This window comes from Pleurodeles waltl, chromosome 1_2 (assembly GCF_031143425.1).
Source record: "Pleurodeles waltl isolate 20211129_DDA chromosome 1_2, aPleWal1.hap1.20221129, whole genome shotgun sequence".
NCBI lineage: Eukaryota > Metazoa > Chordata > Amphibia > Caudata > Salamandridae > Pleurodeles > Pleurodeles waltl.
Window position 1 is genome coordinate 1,224,248,786 of NC_090437.1, and position 19,288 is coordinate 1,224,268,073.

General features: G+C 47.4%; 1 long non-coding RNA gene across 1 annotated transcript in view; it reads left to right on the plus strand.

The window, feature by feature from the left end:
* Positions 1-17,018, plus strand: part of LOC138296119 (uncharacterized) — a 114,774-nt gene extending 97,756 nt beyond the window's left edge. Inside the window, exon 3 of the long non-coding RNA XR_011203767.1 lies at positions 16,981-17,018. This is a non-coding gene — a long non-coding RNA (uncharacterized lncRNA). The remainder of the gene's footprint in view (positions 1-16,980) is intronic.
* The last annotated feature ends 2,270 nt before the right edge of the window (positions 17,019-19,288 follow it).

Below are 19,288 nucleotides of genomic sequence, written 5' to 3' on the forward strand. Positions count from 1 at the left end.
GCACTGGTCAGCAGTAGTAAAGTGCCCAGAGTCCTAAAGCCAACAAAAATAGGTCATAAAAATAGGAAGAAGAAGGCAAAAAGCTTGGGGATAACCCTACAAAAAGGACCATTTCCAAGAGGGGTCATTTGGGAGGAAGGACCAGGTAACAATTTGTTGCCAGCCCCTCTGCCTTAACGTTGCTCTAGTTTTTCATATTTGTTTTTAATTACCAGTCCATTATGACATCACCGCATCACTGCACCTTTTTTTATGGCCAGAAGGTATTGGAGAAGCCAATTGATACCCAAAGGTGAGATCTGTTGACTTTGCTAGTGCTTGTTTTGCACCTTAGCACATGCTCTTTTATAGCTTTTTTATAGTTGAATACATGGGTGCATGGACATGCTGTTCCCACATCAAAAACCGTATGAGTCTCCCCACAATGTATCAGAGGTGCTGTGCCATGAAGGGAGTAGGAAACAAGCTTTAGTAAAGCCAATATGTCTGCCTCTGTGAGAGCTATTGGCTTTGCGAATGTCTTGTAACTGTTCTACTGCAGCGGGGCTGCTGTTCAGCCTCGCTAAACGTTAGTGAAGTGGTTTAGAGGAGAGAGGCGTAGAGGAGAGTGGCGTAGAGTGGAATGGTGTGGAGTGCTGTGGTGATTAGTAGCGTGGAGTAGAGTGGCATGGTGTAGAGTAGCATGGATTGACATGGAATAGAGTGGTGTGGAGTGGCATAGAGTGGACTGGGGTAGATTAGGGTGGCATTGTGTTCCATATAGTGACATTGAGTGCCATAAAGTGGAATTGGGTTGAGTAGAGCGGCATAGAGCCTAGTGGCATAGAGTAGAATGGAGTGGAATAGAGTGCAGTAGATTGGCATAGATTGGTATGCAGTGGCATAAAGTGGCATGGAGTAGAGCAGCATAGAGTGGGATGGAGTGGCATAGTGCATTGGCTCGGAGTGCATAGAGTGGGGTTAATTAGAATGGCATACAGAGGCGTACTGTGGAATGGTGTAGAGTGGTGCAGAGTAGATATGTGTGGAGGGGCATAGAGTGGAATGGATTGGCGTAGAGTAGAATTAAGTGGAGTGGCAAAGAGTAGATTGGCATGGAGTAAAGTGTAGTAAAGTTGAGCGACTTGGAGTGTTGTGGCATAGATTAGGATGGACTAGAGTAGTGTGGAATGGTTTAAATCGGAATGAAGTGGTGTAGAGTTAGTGGCGAGGAGTAGAGTGGCATAGAGGGGAGGGGTGTGGTGTCGGGTAGAGTGGAGTAGCATAGCATGGTGTGTAGTAGCACAGAGTAGAATGGCGTAGCTTGGAGTGGTGGAGACAGGCAGAGAGCGGTGTGGAGTGGTGCAAGGTGCATAAAGTAGAGTGGAGACGCAGAGTGGAGTGACAGAGTGGAATTGTGTTGAGCGTGGTGGAGTGGAGTAGCGCAGAGTGTAGTGGTGTAAAGTCACAGAGGGGATTGGAGTGGTAAAGAGTGATGTAGGATGGAGTTGTGTGGTGTAGAGTAGTACAGTTGTGGGTGTAAGTAACTACAGTGTCAATAGAGTGGTAGATAGAATGAAAGTGACATTATTAAGCTGTAAAACATGTCAGATGAGCAAATACATGAAGTGTCATGAATTGATTTATTGTAAAAAAAAAAACAGTGTAAAATAAAACTGCACCTTTTGAAAGCATGAAAACCCATTGTAAAATAAAAGCACTCCTTTTCAAATAAAGAAAAGCAAATGTAAAATGAAGGCACATATTTTAAAAGCATTCTTCAAAATAAAAGCACATCTTTTGAAATCCTTTGTCACCCTTCTTTTGTAATTATAGAGCATAATTTAATGTGCTTGAGTGGTGTCTCACTATTACTAAAGAGGCAGCAGATAGGGTAAAAGCAAAATTAATAAGAACCCTTATGCCAGTGGTAAAAGTAGTAATACATGTCCTGTCCAGGAATAATACTGAAGTGCTTATTAAAAATATATTGTGATGCAAAAAGACGATGAAGAACACATGTACTGGACCGCGCTCCAAGGATGAGTTAACAAAAGAAAGGAAGGGAAGGCTGTGGGAGCTGAGCAATCAAAAACGAAAACAACCATTGGTATGCTGTGGCCTGGTTGTATGCCCACAATAAATCTGATAGAGACTTCTAGCCACAGATTCTTTACCTTTGACTATTCCCAGGTATCAGGCTGGATCTAGAAGATTTTTTAGTAGTACCCCTGTGTGCCAGTAGGTGTTATCGGTCAGCTCCACTTCAGCTTCTTCGCACTGGAAGTGATGTGCGCGGTACTTATATAGGTGCCACCTCGACATGCTGACATTAGTTGTGTAGAGGTGATCTGAATTGAGCTACCTCTCAGTCACTTTTTGACTTTTTGTTTTTTGTCGACCCAATGAGACGAGGGAACATCGGCAGTCTAGACCCTGCGAGTTGGCAGCTCCTCAACTTGTTTCCGCTGCGCACTTCCCACATTTCCCAGAGCGATCCCCACCCAGCTCAACACATTTTTGAAGCCATGTACCTCATCTTTGGGCTGCCCGGCCCACTGGAGCACCTTCGGGCCCAGTGGGAACTGCGGTGGGTTTGCCCTTGGCACCAATCAGGCCCCAAGGATCCCTCACTGGATCTGGAGCAGGAGCAGAGCAGCCCACGAAACGGAGACATTCCTCATCACATGCTCTAGTGCCTACGCCCCCGGTGTAGCCAACACCCCTAGGTGAAGATCCAGTTTAGGAGGACAACTGATATGAGGAACTGGGTGAGGCTAGAGTGTTAGACTCCTTGCCTGACACTGCCCTGGTCCTACTTTGGCTATAGAGGAGGGAGCCTCTTTTGTTATGGTGGTGCACAGAATGGCTAACGTCCTGGACTTTAACCTGCTCTCAGTGGCAGACAAGACTAATATCTTGACAGAGGTGCTTCTGCTGAGACTCACCCTGTCAGGACCTCTACCCCCTTTCCGTGAAGTCCTTATGGGCATCCTGCTTGGCGGCTGGTCCCCGCCCTGCACAGTGGCTCCTGTGAATAGGATGTTTGCCCGCCACCATCGCCCTGCTTCTGGGGATCCCAGTTTCCTTACTCACCCCACCCTACAGAACTCCAAGCCTCCTCATCCCGCATTCACCATGGTGCGTTTCTTAACACCCCACATATAGGGACGCCATCAGCAAGAGAATGTTCTCTTCTATCAACCTGGCACTGTGGTCGGTAAACAACCCAGTGCCCATTGACCCATTATTCCCATGCACTATGGGATTCAGATGGATAAGTTCTGCGTATGGTCCTGGAGGAGGCCCAGGCCATACTCTCTCAGGCTGTTGCCTATGGGAGAGATACAGCAAAGTTCTCCATCTGATGAGGACTTGACACGACCAACTCACCAGTCAGAGTGATTTCATTGTTGGTGGCCTTATGGTGCTGGCAACATCTGTTTTTTCATGGGATGTCCAGGTTTCCCTTATAGACATGCGCTTTGATGACTCGCGCCTCTTTAGACACCAGGTGGATTCAGCACTGGAGCACTTAAAAGACAGCAGGGCTACAGCCAGGTCATTGGCTTGTCTGTTGCCCCTATTCAGTCCCAATCTGCCTTCGGCCCCTTTCATGTCTACGCAACAGGTCTCCAACTGCACTCATACCCCCCAGCCACCATGGCCGGCAGGCTTCCGAGTGATTTTGTGGCCATCGGTGCTGGTCCCAGAGACCACATGGGTCAGGCGGCCAGTGATCAGGTGAGCCTTCCAACCCCTCGGGAGCCGCTGCCTACAAGCCTCTTTAGTCTTTTTGTTAGTATTTTTGTCCTATTGAAACAGAAGAAAAAAAAAAGCCACACAAGGTAGACATGGCACTTACATCTTCCGTCATGCAGCAATGAAATGGACTACGTTATTCATGCTTTAAAATCAGTGCTAGAGACTGTCTTGGTTCAATGCCACAATAAGATGGATTCTCTGTGAGTCATTGTTGAGACAATGTTACTAATGTGACGGTGCACTGTGTGCCTTAAAGGAGTTCGGACAGGATAGAACTAGGTAAGCGGAAAGTCTGGTGGGCATGGGCTATATTCTTGTCTTACTGAGCTGAATTGGATGGTATGGTGTGTTGCACATTCAGTAATAGTTGAGAGAAAGAGAGAGATACTCAGTTGGTGGAAAACGTGTGGTCTAGACAGCGGGTCCAGGGGGATAATGAATTGTTCATAAGAGTGGGCTCAGTGACTTCTCAGTTAAGGCAGAGGGTGACTGTGCCAACGGGGGTGGAAGGGTGTCATAGCTGATCTATTTTGTTGAGTGCAGCATATCAGGGCAGTAGGGTATCATTGTGTGTTGCTGAAAATGGGCATGATTCACTGCCCAGTGGCTGGAGATAGGACTGCGGTGGAGGGCACAGACTTCTTAATTGCGCAATGCTTCTTCGTCCGCTGTTCTCCATTTATTCAGGGCCCCCTTTCAAGCCTTCACAGGAGGCAAGGAGGGTGTTCGCCAATTCAGGGTAAGCATGCGGACTCTTAACAGGAGTGCTAGTTCTGCGAAGAGGGATCACACCTTGTGTGTTTTTTTTGTGCTTAAAACTACCCATAGCGCAGGCTTCCCATGTTTGGAGGTTCGGTAACTCTGTCACTTCTCTTAATGTGTTGTGAATTGAGGTCCCGTAATGGTGCAGTGCTGGGAAAGTCAACAGCATGTGGTAGAGGTTGAGTGGAAGTGGAGTGTTTGCCAGAATGTCATCTGAGCCATAATTCCAGCAAGTGCCTTGCAAAGGTTTCCCTCATATAGGTCCAATGCAGAGTGATAGAGTCGAAGTCCTAGATACTGGACTGCCTCTGACCTCCATTGAAGGTGCGTTTGGCCTAACACGATGTCATGTTTTGGAGTTCCTGGGTGAAAGGGGTAGAACGCAGATTTGGCCCAGTTAATTTAGAGGCAGAAGACCGCTCCAAATTTTGTTAGGGTGTTGTGCAGAGGGGTGAGGGTCGCCTGTATGTCTTTAAGATACATTAGCATGTTGTCCGCATAAAGGGAGACCTCATGGACCCTGTCAAGGGGATGCCTCAGTGGTGTCCCTCTTCTCTGATGCGGATCGCCACTGGTTCCATTGCTAGTATGAACAGCAGGGGAGACAATGGCCAGCCCTGCCACATACCTCGTTGAATCCGGAATGAGCTGGTCACTAAGGGGCCTAAAAAGTACTCTGGAGGAAGGGTCGCTATATGGTAAGTGAGTGTATGCAAAGAGACGTTTCTCCACCCGCATGTGGGCTAGTACCTGATATAAATAGTCCCAAGAAAGCGTATCAAATGCTTTTTCCACATCCAGGACCAGTGCCACAGCATGAGGAAAGGAGTCTCGTACTTGGTCCTGGAGCTTGAACTGTTGTGTAGCCATTCTAGTTATAGTTTTATACACGTTATTTTAGCAAACTATATTATTTTAACAATAGTCACATTTGCGGTCTTGTTTTATTTTCTCTATCTAGCTGTTTTTCGCCTAGGTCAGCACTACGTTCATAATCAAGACATTTCTTTCACTCTGTGCTTTTCTCAAGGCTGCAGTAAGATAGGTTTCCGGCAAAAGTGGTACGCTTTGTCTCCAATGTTCACAGACACATACACACTCTTACGTGGGGATCCTTTCTTGGAACATCAGCTGTTTTATTATAAAAACACTACTTTGACCCATGTACATTAGAGGGAGATTCCAGCCAGATGACCACGACTGTATGCTGATTGCTGAGTGCTTCGCTGCAACTGCTTATGTAGATTACAGGCCTCTTGCTCAGGTATGAGGGATGATGTCTTCCCAGGGGAAACCTAAAGGGCAGAATTAGAGCTTAACATGCTGTGCTCTAACATAGACTAGGTAGGAACTATCTCTACAAACTCTAGTGACAATATGGTAGCAATAGTTTTGTGCTTTACTCTCCTTGTCACAACTTTAATCTTATTGTGCATCATCGTCCTAGTTATTGCAATTTGTGCTTTATTATCTAAGATGCAGGTACTTTAATAAAACCCAGTTGAACCATACTGGGCGTCTGAGTGTCCTCGCATATGTGAGACTAATGTAACTGAGAGAAACAGATGAGATCTGAGTGACCACGATTCCCCTGAGGAGTCTTTTATGTCTTGTGCCCAGTTGCCCCAATCATCCCTGCCCTTGGATGGAGATGAGACACTAACCCAGATTAGGCCGACAGGTGTCACATGGTGTGGGATCAGACTCAGTCCCCAGCAGTACAGGTGATTCTGCTGCCCGAATTCAGTAGTCTTATTAGGATAATGAGAACCTACGCGACAGAACAAGCAACGGATATTTTGCAAGATATTCCACCTGGGAATCAAGCCATTTTGGTCACCATGTACTAGTGCAGGGATGACCTGGGAGAAGCAACTTGCCAATATTTTGCCCAGAATTTTGTAGTCCGCTCCTAATATGGCTATTGGCAGGTAGGAGCTCAGCAAAGATGGGTCTCGATTGGGTTTTGGGATCAGCAGTGACTCTCAGAGGGATCCGGCAGGTTTCCCAACCAAGGAGCCTCCTTATATACTGCTGCTAGACGTGGGGCTAGCTTGGACACCAAGATGGAGTGCTACTCAATTGGTAGGCTATTGAGCAGTGGGCGGAGGGGCTAAGGTCGGTGCCTTATACATGCATGCATAGTATTTGGTGCATTCCCAGAGTATCAATTCCTGGGTGCGGATCGTTTCTCCAGTCTGCGATTGAACTCTCTGTGATTGGGGTGGGGTGGTAGTCGATTCCTGCCATACCAACCAAGCTAACGGTTGCCCAGCCCTGTCACCTTCCCGGTGGGCCCTGGCTATGTATGCTGTGAAGTTGAAACCCCGCTGGGGTTCTAGCTGAGACGCAAGGGCTTCTTTTGCTCTAATGCATTGAGTAATAATGTCTATGTGGACCTGGGGGTGCCTGTCCAAGTCGGACTCGGCTTCACCTATCTTCCCTTCGTGTCCTCCGGACACCCACTATTTCCTTTATGTAAATGCCCCGTGGGAGGACTTTGAAGGCATCCCACTCTATAGCCCAACTCCAAGTAGTGTTATGGTTGACTGCAAAATATTGCTGAATGTGGGCATCCTGTGTGTCCAGGAACACTGGATCGTCCATGGTATTGTGTTAGAGGCACTAGAGAGGTATTGAGGGTCATGGAGGTAGCCCGCCCAGGTCTACTATTTGACTACCGAGGGAGAATCATGGCAGATCACACAGTACAGAGTGGCTCACACTTGGGAGTGTAGAGCTTGAACACAAAAAACAGTTAAGATGAACATAGAGTATGTGGGGTGCAGAGTAAAAGGAGTAAAGTCTATCAGTAGGAAACACCGTACCCCATATATCCACAGGGACCAGTGTTTGGCCCACGTGTGAAGATATGTTGCCTGATGGCTTGGGAGTGTGTGGAGGGAATGGGATCTATCCAAGGACGTATCTAGGATACTGTTGTAGTCTCCCCCTAGGAGCCAGGGCAGGTGGGTCTTGTGTGCAAGACGTTCTAACCGCTCCTCCCAAAGGATGTGTTAGTTGATGTTGGGGTCGTAGCTACTATCCATCATCAATGACTTGCTATCTAGTCAACCCTATAGGAGGACATATCGACCCTCCGTGTCAATAATGAACCCGTTGTCCTGGAAGTGGAGGCCAGGTCTCACCCCAATCAGTGCCCTGCTCGTGTGTTTGTAGAGTAGTTGGTGGCTTGAATAGTCCCTTGCCGACGGTGTCGTATCCTTTGCAGTTTGTCTGTTAAGGTGTGCGTCTCTTGAAAGAGTACTATGCTAACATTATGGAGGCGTACATCTAAATAGACTGAGTATCTTTTCCCCACTGTGTGCATGCCCCTCATATGAAGTGTAAGAAATCGGATACTTAAGAGTGTTTGCATGTGGAATCGGAGTGAGGGGCAATGTGTGAGAGCCTGCCCGTTCCAGCCCCCACGTTAGGTTCTGTTAGTTGCACTGTTCGTTGTAAGTATAAGGGATACGCAACTTGCAACCACTATTGGGGAGGGAGTGTTTTTGCTGACGGGGTGGAAAAGTGTTTGGGATACAAACAACACGGAGAGCACTTCGCAACAGGTAGAGAGCCCAAACCCGCTGTGGCCGCTCCCTTAGGGCAGAGGAGCCTTCTGCTGCCAGCGCCGCCAAAAAGTGAAAAAAAAAATGGTAATAAAATAAATTTATTACCATTTTATTTTTCCCTTTCCCCAGCTGAGCCATGTTTGGGGGCGGGGCCACTGCTGCTGACTGGCACCAGTTTATGCACAGTGTAAACTTCTCCACTCAGCTGTGGCCCTCAGTGCCTGCTAGAGTATCGAGGCAGCCTGCTCCAGCCAATCCTGACACTGCTCTCATGCTGCAAACATTATCAGCAGCATAAGAGCAGCATCTAGATTGGTGTGGAGACTTCAGTTGCTGCACTTAGAGCGGCAAGGGACTGCAGGAGGACCAGAGGAAGCGAGCCATCGGAAGTAAGTGCATTTTTATTTTTCATATTCCCTCCCACATGTGGCTGGTACCCTAAATATTTGGTTGGTTGCCCCACCAAATGTTTAAGGTACCAGCTGCAACTGGCCAAAACTGTAGCTGTACAGCATTATCTGCCCCTTTACGGGGATGGAGTAGCTTAGGTGGGTCAGAGTGAAGGCCTCATATATGACTACACGTAGTTGTGCAGATGGCGCAGTGGCATTAAGTGTGCCAGAGGAGCGGGGAGCCCTGCCTGTATAGGGGTATGAACAGTTCCCATATGCAGTGGAGGACAATAACTAGGCATCCAACAGTATTTCAGGTACTAGAGATCATAGTACATTACACTTATTGTATAGCAGACAATAGTTAGCTGCTGCTTCCTTCATGGACTCGATTTTAGTTCTGTGTGAACAGGAGAAGGAGAGAAAGGATACTGGTAATGGGTGAAATCCGTTAGACTACGCAGTCTGCAGTTTGTGGAGTGACAGCAGGAAGTGTCTGTGAATCTTGAGGCGTATCGACTGAGTCCATCGGGTCCTCGTCTGACGAGAAGAGATGCGGTCCTGTATCTCTGTTCGTGCAGGTGCTCGCAGTGCCAGAGTTGGCCGCCGCATTGAGTGCTGCCTTGAGTTCCTTGATGATTTGTTCCAGGTGTGGAGAGGTATTTGCCCCCATCTGAGGAATCTTTTTCTTCTGTGGTTGGGCTGTTTGACGCCATCGAGGGCAATTCTGTTTTATGGGGCCTTGGTGTTGTGTGTGTAGTGCCGCCGTCCTGTTTAACCAGCCATTCCCAGGCTTCCATGGGATTGGTGAAGCTAAGACTTGTTTCATTTACAATGATCTTTAAGCAGGCTGGAATGAATACTGCAGACCAGCTTGCCAAAGGCGGAGTTTGACAGAAATGAAAGGTGTGTTGTTGTTGTACTAGCCTTGTGTAATCAGGGAACAGCATCACAGTCTTATCTTCATACCGTAGCAGGGCCGTCAGCCTAGTCGCATGTAAGATGCTCTCTCTGTCCTGGAGGTGAACGGCATGCCAGGACCCAGTGGGCCCTCTCCACAGTCTAGAAAGGACTGAGATCAGAGTTTGGAGTGAAGGATTTGAACCAAGTTTCAAGGAAGGACAGGGGGTCCCAGCCCTCCACTCCCTCTGGAAACCGGAGTATCCTGATGTTGCTCCTTCGGGAGCACCCTGCAGCGTCGTCTGCCCTCACCTCCAATTGTTGGACCTGGCTACGGAGGTCGCAGAGTGTTGCATGGTGTTCCCCAACTGTGGCTGCAGTTCAGTAAGTGTTTTTTCCCCTTTGGACACAAGTTTGCAGTAGCCATTGCCAGAAGACTAAGCTCGGTAGTGAGCGATCCTAGTTGTGTCTCCATGGATAGTCTAGATTGATCAATTATGACTAATACTTTATCAAGACATCAAGGGTCCACCAGTACCACCCTGCGTTGAGTCGCTGCATTCGTGGCTGGTGGTGGGCCTGATGCCATGGTCGGAGGGGCTAGTGGATGGGTTCGCAGCCTGCCCATGGCGATGCCTGATGGAAACTTAGTGGATCCCCATGGCTGTTCTCTTGGCAGTGTGCGATGTCCCGCTGGTGTGGAAGGGGTGAGTAGAGTTTGCCTTCCATGCAGTGTGGTGGTGTTGATGTGGTAGCCTTCAGTGTTTATCTGTAACATGTGTCTGCTGTCCCCTGGTTCATGGACTGTTGATTGCAGTTGATCTTCTGTAGTAGCGACTCTATGAATGTTGGCCCCAGGTAATTATTGTCTCTTGCTGCTTGTACTGGCCAGGAAAGTGGAGGGACCGGGTGAGAACATGTGTTGGTACTTTGAGGTCCGGATGGCTCCCAATACAGCGCCTGGGATTGTGTTTGAAGTGTAATAGTCACCAGTCACCGCTCACTCCCAGTCTCTCGTATGCTCTCTAATCTCTAGGACAGGGGTCTCCCCCACCCCCTCAAGATTCCTGCCGCCACTGGATGGGTAGTGGAAGGGCATTAGGCCCTGCTGTCCCACTCAAGCGCAGGTTCAGGGGTCCAAGAGGGGGCGCCTTGGATGAAGTCATTGCGTGGCCTCCACAAGTCCTACGGTGGCATTACCTATTCTATGGCACTGATAATAGTTGGTATGCAGGCCCGCCAGGCTTTACATGTGGGCCTCCAAGTTAGGAAGAAAGGCTCTAATCTCTGTAGGTTGGGAAAGGATAAGGGGAGGGGCCATGGCACAGAGATACTCATGGTTAGTTCTTGGCTGTCCAAAGGCCGGCAGACAAATCACCTGTGGCCAGTGCGGTGCCCCACAGCCTGTGACGCCGTGCACGTCCACCCATGTGGAGGCTTCTTGTTTTTGGCAGAGGCGTTGCCATCTACCCCAGTCTTCTGGTGGGGGGGCTGTTACTCCTTGACTCCCTCTTGTGTTCAGTTTGCCCATTTCAACTCGACTCCGGCCTTAGGCAGGCGCGCTGGTCTGGGCGTGCCTAATCTATAGCAGGCGCGCTGGTCCGGGTGGGCCTAATCTATAGCAGTCCTCAGGGAGTGGAGCTCCGGTCTCAGCAGCCGAAGGTTGGTGGAGGAACCGCAGTGCAGAGGCACTCACTGGTCATTCCTGCCGGCCAGAGGCCGGGAGGGGAACCACCCTGCTATGGCAAATCCCTGTGACACAGGCTGCAGGTGGCCGCACAGGCCCGGGCATGCCCAAGCCACAGGTTTAGTGGAGCATCGGATGGACAATGATGCTGCTTCTTCGGCTGAAATATCCACCACCATCTTCAGGGTATCGTAGGACGAAGGGTGTGGGTCAGCCATGTTGGCTCGCTCGGCCACGCCACCCTCAGACCATCATGGGAAGCAGGATACACCATCACCTTTCCCAATATGGGTCAATAACATCAGACAGTTGGGTACTATACTTACACCAAAGGGGCTACTCCCTCCATTTTATGACACCTCCTCAACCCATGAAACCCACTTACGATCGACTCTCAGAGAGCGATCTCTCCTTATTCCATCAAGAAGTGCAGGCTCTCTTGGCACAGAGAGCCATAGAGGGGGTACCTGCATCATGAGTAGGTTGTGGTTGCTATTCCCAGTACTTTCTGGTGCCAAAGAAGGACGGATAACTTCATTTTATCCTAGATCTGTGCCCTTTCAACCTCTTAAAGAATGAGAAATTCAAAATGCTCATGTTAACTCAAGTTTTGTCTGCCCTAGATCTGGGAGGCTGGATGGTATCATTGGCCTTGCAGCATGCCTATTGCATATCCCTGTCCTGCAGGCCCACAGACACTATCTGCGGTTCACCGTGGCCCACAGGCACTTTGCTTGCTGTGCTAGCTGTCGGCCTCACCAGCGCCCCTTGGGTGTTTGTCAAGATGATGGCAGTGGTCGCAGCTTATCTGCGAAGGTCGAGTATTTCACTCTTCCCCCTACCTCCATGACTGGTTGTTGAAGGTGGGCTCGCCCCAGCCAGTCGCATTCCACCTTCAGACTACGCCGAAACTCTTGCACTCACTGGGGTTCAGTATCAACATGCTGAAGCCACACCTGACTCTTAGATGCTCCCTTTCATCTGAGCTGTTCTGGAAACAGTGCAGTTTTGAGCCTATCCTCCAGAGCGGCGAGTCCAGGATATTCAGGCTGTGATACATGTGCATCAGCCTCTATCCTGGATTTCAGTGAGACTGACTCTGAGGCTATTGGGCCTCAATGCCTCCTGCATCTTGCTGGTTTTACATGCCAGTCGGGATGTGAAAGCCCAATAGGCAGAGCGTTAGGCAAATTTCTCCAACATGGTACAGATCTCAGAGGGAACTGCAAAAGACCTGCGGTGGTGGCTAGCAAACCACGATTGGGTCAGTGGCAGACCCATCTTCCTTCCCCTACCACAGCTGACTATAGTGACTGGGCTGCGGTGGCCATCTGAGAGAGGTGGAGATCAGAGGACTGTAGTCTCCAGTGGAGTCCAAGCTTCACATAAACCTGTTGGAACTTTGGGCTATTCGCTTTGTATTAAAGCTAGGAAAGGCTGCTGCAGGTGTTCATGGTCAACATGATCGCCATGTGGTACTGCAGCAAACAGCAGGATGTCAGTGCAGATTCTTTGTCAAGAGGCTCTGCGCCACTGGACATGGCTGGAATGTGAGAGCATTTCCCTGGTGGTGCAGCATGTGGCGGGCTCTCTGAACATCACAGTGGATAAATTCAGCCCAAGATGCCTTGCAGATCATGAATGGCGTCTCCAGCCTGAGGCGTAGTAAGGGCTGTTCCAGCAGTGGGAAGGGCCTTGGTTAGATCTGTTTGCCACGATTATATGACGGAACACCGAATTAAAAACAACTACTAACCTTAACAACGAGGTCGGAACACCGACCTCGTCCTTACTACTAATGATTTTACCACGAATGCCTTAACAACGATATTTTGTTGTAAAGGCATTCCTGATAAAATCATTAGCAATAGGCACCATTCACCCTACATCCCTCACCCCACCCCCCCAACCCCACCCCAAAACCTAAAACCCCCTGACCCCCCACCCACTCCCCAAAACCAAAAACGCCCCACCCCAAAACCTAAAACCCCCTGACCCCCCACCCACTCCCCAAAACCAAAAACGCCCCACCCCCCCAACCCCACCCTAAAACCTAAAACCCCCTGACCCCCACCCACTCCCCAAAACCAAAAACGCCCCACCCCCCCAACCCCACCCCAAAACCTAAAACCCCCTGACCCCCACCCACTCCCCAAAACCAAAACCCCCCCACCCCCCCAACCCCCCCCCAAAACCTAAAACCCCCTGACCCCCCACCCCCTCCCCAAAACCAAAAACGCCCGCCCCCCAACCCCACCCCAAAACCCCCCCACCCCCTCCCCAAAACCAAAAACGCCCCACCCCCCCCAACCCCACCCCAAAACCTAAAACCCCCTAACCCCTCACCCCCTCCCCAAAACCAAAAACGCCCCACCCCCCCAACCCCACCCCAAAACCTAAAACCCCCTAACCCCCACCCCCTCCCCAAAACCAAAAACACCCCACCCCAAAACCTAAACCCACCACTTACCTTTGCCAACTCCCTTCTTTGTACCTTAACCACACATGTTCGTTGTTCAGAACATACGTAGTTAAGGCACAAAAATACGAAGTCGTGGTAAAAAAAGCGTTGTTACGCTTTCGTTAACCACAACTTTCCTAATAAAAAAGTCGTAAAAAAGGATGTTTACCGTTTGCCACTGCCAAAAACACTTATTATCTGAACCTTGTGCTTCAGTTTCCAAGGCAGCTCTCCCTCTGAGACGCTTCATCTCGAGTGGAGCTTAAGCCTCCTGTTCGCCTTCGCGTCAATACCACTCCTGCCCAGAGTTCTCAGGAAAATCAGGAATGACTGGACCCAAGTCATTCTTGTGGTGCCAGATTGGGCACGAACGAGAGTCTGGTATCCCGAGCTGTTGAATATGAGCACGGGTCCTACAATCAGGCTGCCTCTTATGGAGGATCTTCCATGGTAGCAACAGGGCAGGGTTCTGCACCCGAACCTGTGCACCCTCCACCTGCATATGTGTAGATTGAGAGGTGACCGTTGACAACTATCATCCTTCCTCCCGAAGTCTCTGATGTTATTCTGGCAACCAGGCGCTCCTCCACCAAGTCGGAATACACCTGCCATTGGGAGAAACTTGTCATGGTGTGCTTCTCACAGCGTTGACCCCCTATCTGCACCTCTCTCATAAGTTCTCGTGTTTGCATTGTCTTCAGCCCAGCAAGGCTCAGTTTTGAGCTCAGTTAAGGTTTACCGTTCTGCCATCTCAGACCAACCTCCTCTCTTAAGTCACCTGTTGTGGCTAGGTTTCTTAAAGGCCTGCAACATATAATTCCATCTATGCCCTTCATCATGGCTCAGTGGGACCTCAATCTGCTGCCACCTTTCTCATGTGTGCACAGTTAACCTCTTAGGCTGTTCATCATCAAGACTTCCTTTTTACCGGCCATAACATTGGCCAGGAGGGTCAGCAAACTGCAAGCGCTCTCTGAACACCATCCTTATAACTTCTTTTACCCAGACAAGCTGGTTCTCCAAAGGTAAGTAACTTGTTCATCTTGCACCACAGATCTAGACAGGCTGGTTCTCCAGACGCGTGCCCTCTTCCTTCCAAAGGTAGTGACTCCATTCTATGTAGGCTAGAGGACCATCCTGCCTACTTTCTTTGCTCCACCTGTCCCTCCAAACCAGAAGAGAGACTCCTCCACCTGGACCCAAAAAGAGCTTTGTCATTCTACCTTGACCGCACAAGGGAGTTGTAGTTGATGAGCAACTCTTCATGGGCTACGTGGGAGCAAAAAAAGGAAAGCTGTACCGAAAAGAACCATCGCACGATGGATTGTCCTGTTCATTAAGATCTGCTGCACATTGGCCAAGAAACAGCCCGTAAGCCAAAGCTTTAACCACTGCATTAGCTTGCGTTGTTCCTCTCCTGGACATCTGACAGGCAGCGATGTGTGCATCACTGCAAACGTTCACGGAACATTACTGCCTTGACATCAAGTCTGTCATGATTGACACTTGTCCCGTTCGGTCCTGCAGAACGTTACTGTTTATTCAGGTGTGCAGACCCAGCTCTGGGGAGGTATTGTTTGGGTATCTATTCAAAGGTAAGGAATCTGCAGCTAGAAGTCTCTATCAGGTGAACAGGTTTCCGCTGTATCCTTACCAGTCCTCCCATCCTTCCTGCTCTGCGAACCGGTTCTGGTGTAAGGGACACAATTGTCAGGACCTTAGTCTTTTCCACATCATGTTCTCATCATGGTTCCGAGTTCCTGGCATGGAAAGTTGTGAAAGTAACTGTCATCCACACGCTGAGGTGGGGCCTGTATAGATACCGTGCACATCACTTCCAATGCTGGTGATGCAGAGTTGATCAACCTCCACCTACTGGCGTGCAGGGGTACTGCTCAGAAATCTGCCGGATCCAGTCTGACATCTGGGGATATTCAAAAGTAAGGTATCTGTGGCTAGATAGTCTCTACCAGATAAGGTGTTACCGAAGGTAAGCAACTTGTTCATCTTCCCGCACACATCATGCGCTGTGTAGGTGACACCTAAAAATGCATTTTATCGAACCACTTGCCTTCCGTATGAGAAACCTACATTCTGTCACAAAGCTACATTCTCTTATTGAATAATGGTAAAAAGACAGTCCAAGTGAATGAGTTCTTTTCAATGTTTAGAAGTCAGTGATATTTGTTTTAGAAGTGCTAAAAGCTGTAATTGTTAGATATTGTTATTGTTGCTTCAGAACCCTGTCTCCTGGAGAGAGTAGTGATGAGTACCAAGTGATCTGAAATTAACGTTCACACCCATTGGCAGCTTGGTTAGGAAACCATTGTGTTTTTGTGAGATGCAGCATCATCTTTGGTGGAGGCACAAAATGTGAACATGCCAGTGATCAAACTCATAGGTTTGAATGCTTGTTACCTACACTTATGCATTTTGTGAATGGTAAAAAAATAGCTAAAGCCTCCTGTCTCCCACTGGCCCTGATGAAGTGATTTTCAGAAGTATTCATTTTAAAAGGAGTTTAACTTCAACGTACCTAGTCACGCTTGCTGTTGTCCACAGCAAATGTAGAGTCATTGAATCCAGGTAAGTAGAGCTCAGGGGGTAGTATTGCATGTATTGGCTGAATGCTGACTGGCGTCACTGCTAATCACTTGCATGCAGGGAGCTATTATAAAAGCCAGAGTGATGTGCAGAGGCCATGGTGCTATCTGCAGGAAACAAAGAAGCATTAAAAGCACGTTTTTCTCGACAGGTTTTGAATATACTTTTCATGAGGAAAACCGCTAGTGTGTGTGGACTACTTTTTTAGGTAGGTCACATCCGCAGCATGCAGTGGAGTGATACCAGTGTTGATGGACCTCAGCTCCTAATGCCAGTGCTTAAAGCCGCCAGGTGAACTGCTGTAGCCACTGGCAGAAAGAGACTGTCCAAAAGCCCCTTTCTGTATCTGATTGTGGTATACATGTGTGTATGTTGTGTGATGACATGAGCTCTCGCCATATATCTAAAACTGTTTGTTGAAGAGACCTAAAATAAAGTTGTGCTGTAACAACTTAGTTAATCCCTGAAGCATGTAAACCAGGAAACAGAACAAAATGTCTATTGGATTGAAATGTTGAGGTGCTGAAATGAGCTAAATCACTGGCTTACAGTAAAATATTAGTATGAGATATTTCTCACAAAAAATATTTTAGCTTCCAACATGAATGGATTTAAGAATATGAAAACATGTACTGAAACTCAGACTTGTAGCATTCCTGTGTTATTGGTTTTAAGTGATGCACAGGATCTGTCTTTAGAGTGCATTGTCTGTTCTCAAGCTGGATGCTGGGTCTTTCCCTAACTGGATCCATGTACATTAGTATCAAGACCCAAATGTACCCATTGCAGCAACTGTGGAGAGAATGAACTGTGTGCGCCATCGTGTAATATTATGACCCTATCTTTATTTTACAGGGATGATTCAATGGAAGTTGACGCATCTTCACAGTTTAAGAAAGTGAGTGTTTTTAATTTTAAGTGTTATTGTACACAATTGTTTAAGAATGATTAATGAATTTACAACCTTAGATTACGAAACGTTACTGTTTTCAGGCATTTTAAATGGGCATACATACTGTCTTTTTTCAGAGGCGTTTGATGGAAACCAGTTCATACAAAATGTGCAAACATATTCCTATTCGCTTAACAGATGAGACATTCAAGGCACCAAAAACTTCTCTGACCCTTTCCAGTATACCCCCTATGGCCCTCCCTCAATTTTCTACCCTTTCCCGATCAGTCATCTAAACAAACTGATCTTTTCACTACTGAAAAAACGGTTGTAGCAATGACAAAGCCAGTAGATCTCATCCATAACGGCCACAGACCAGTTGCCCTTGAGAATGCTTATTTCCCCAGAATGCTTTTTTTCCCAGATGGGTGGCCATATTGGTTTGCTTTTAAAAAAAGCAAAGGGTAAACAATTCCAAGATGGCCACTGCTCGCACTGTGCTCACCCTTTCATTGCATTTTCTTTAGCATTTACAAAAAGCATTGCAATATGGCTCTCATGCATGCACTCAAGACTTGACTTGGTCTAAAAAACCAGTGGACCCACCGGGGATGGCCTTTTATTTGATTAAAAGTGATCAAGAGTTGTGTAGTTATTGCATTTTAAAGGTTCTCGTGGACATCCCCTGCAAATAAGGATGCATATTTATTGGGCTGATAGTTATGCAACCAGTGTAGATTGCCTTGAATTGATTGCCATATACTTAAAGATGTTTCTTTGCAGGGGAATTTAATGCAGTCTTATTCTTGGATCAGGAAAAACACACATAATTTAATAGTTGCCTATTATTTCGAGGCATGCTTTGCATTCGTTATCCGAGCCTGAAAAGTATTTTTTCCCCTGGCAAAGGCTTAACTTGTTTACTATTAATACAAAAGTATCCCCACACCTGTCAGGTCATAGTAGTGACCTTGTTAAAGGAATAGTTGCAGTTGTCTCTCATTCAAAATATTTTTTCTTTTTTAGTCACCCTCACCCACTCTAGTAGTGGCATGCTTCATCATTAGCTCCTAAAGATGAGGGTGGGCTCAACTGACTTGTGGGAGCACATATGAAGATCCTACCGGGGCCTAAAGATAACAATACCTTACTGTTAACCAGGGTGCCCTTTTGTTCAGAGTGACAGTAGGTATGATTAAAACTAGAATCAATAAGGGGTACTCTATGTTTTTATGGACTGTTTTTCAAACAGTTAAGTTGATAATATTGAATCATGCATAGTACATTGAAAATTGCATACAAGACATGGAACCTTCACTTGCCTGTCAAAAAAATTGCTGCACACTTGTGGTCCTGTAATAAAAAGAGACATACAACAGCGTATACAATTTGCCATCTCCTGGGACCTTTATGGCCCTCAGAGGGGCTGAAACATGTTGATTCATGAACTAGGACCATAAAAACCTAGAAAACATTTAAAAAAAAACTAGAGGAAATAAAATCCTAGTTTTTACAATACTATGACCTGCCAGAAGGTGTAGGGATACTTTTGTATTAATAGAGTTTGAAATTGGGAGTGCATATCCCCAGCTTACCTTTGGGAAGTTATTTATTCCCTTTCCCCCCCACCCCCCCATAAAATCCTTCCAACCCCCTGGAGCGATAGAACTGACCTGTTGTTCGGTAATCTGTCAGCTGTGAGAAAAGACTTAACTTGACCATGCAATCAACACTCATTAAAGTCGGCTGTCTCAGTACTTTCTCCTTCTGTTTGATCTCAAGGAGTACTTTTGGTTGTGTGTAGTAGTGTTGCTTGGTTTTATGGAGATTAGTTGGTTGGTTGAGGGTTGTATACTAACATTCTGCATTGTCAGATCCTCACTATGCTCCCCTCTCTGCACAGGGACTCCAGAAGACTTCTATTATATATATGAAAGCCAATCAGTAATTGTAGGTTGATACCCCGTTGTTAAACAGTCTGGTGGTACCTCAGCCAATAAATAGGCAGCACAGCATTATCAGCATTTGTTTTCTTAAAGGGAAAAACCTCACTTAATAGGACATAAGACCACACTGCAGCACCTTTCTAAAGATCCCAAATAACCTTTTACTTTTCCAATCAAAATGCAATGAAAGGGTGCCTATGCCTATTAATATTTAATATACCTATAAAAAGGAAGCCAGCAGCATCCCTGTCCCAGCAGGCACTGTACTGGCAGTTTGCTTTATAACTTCAGTTTCTTTGCACAGCTATATAATGTGAAACTTACA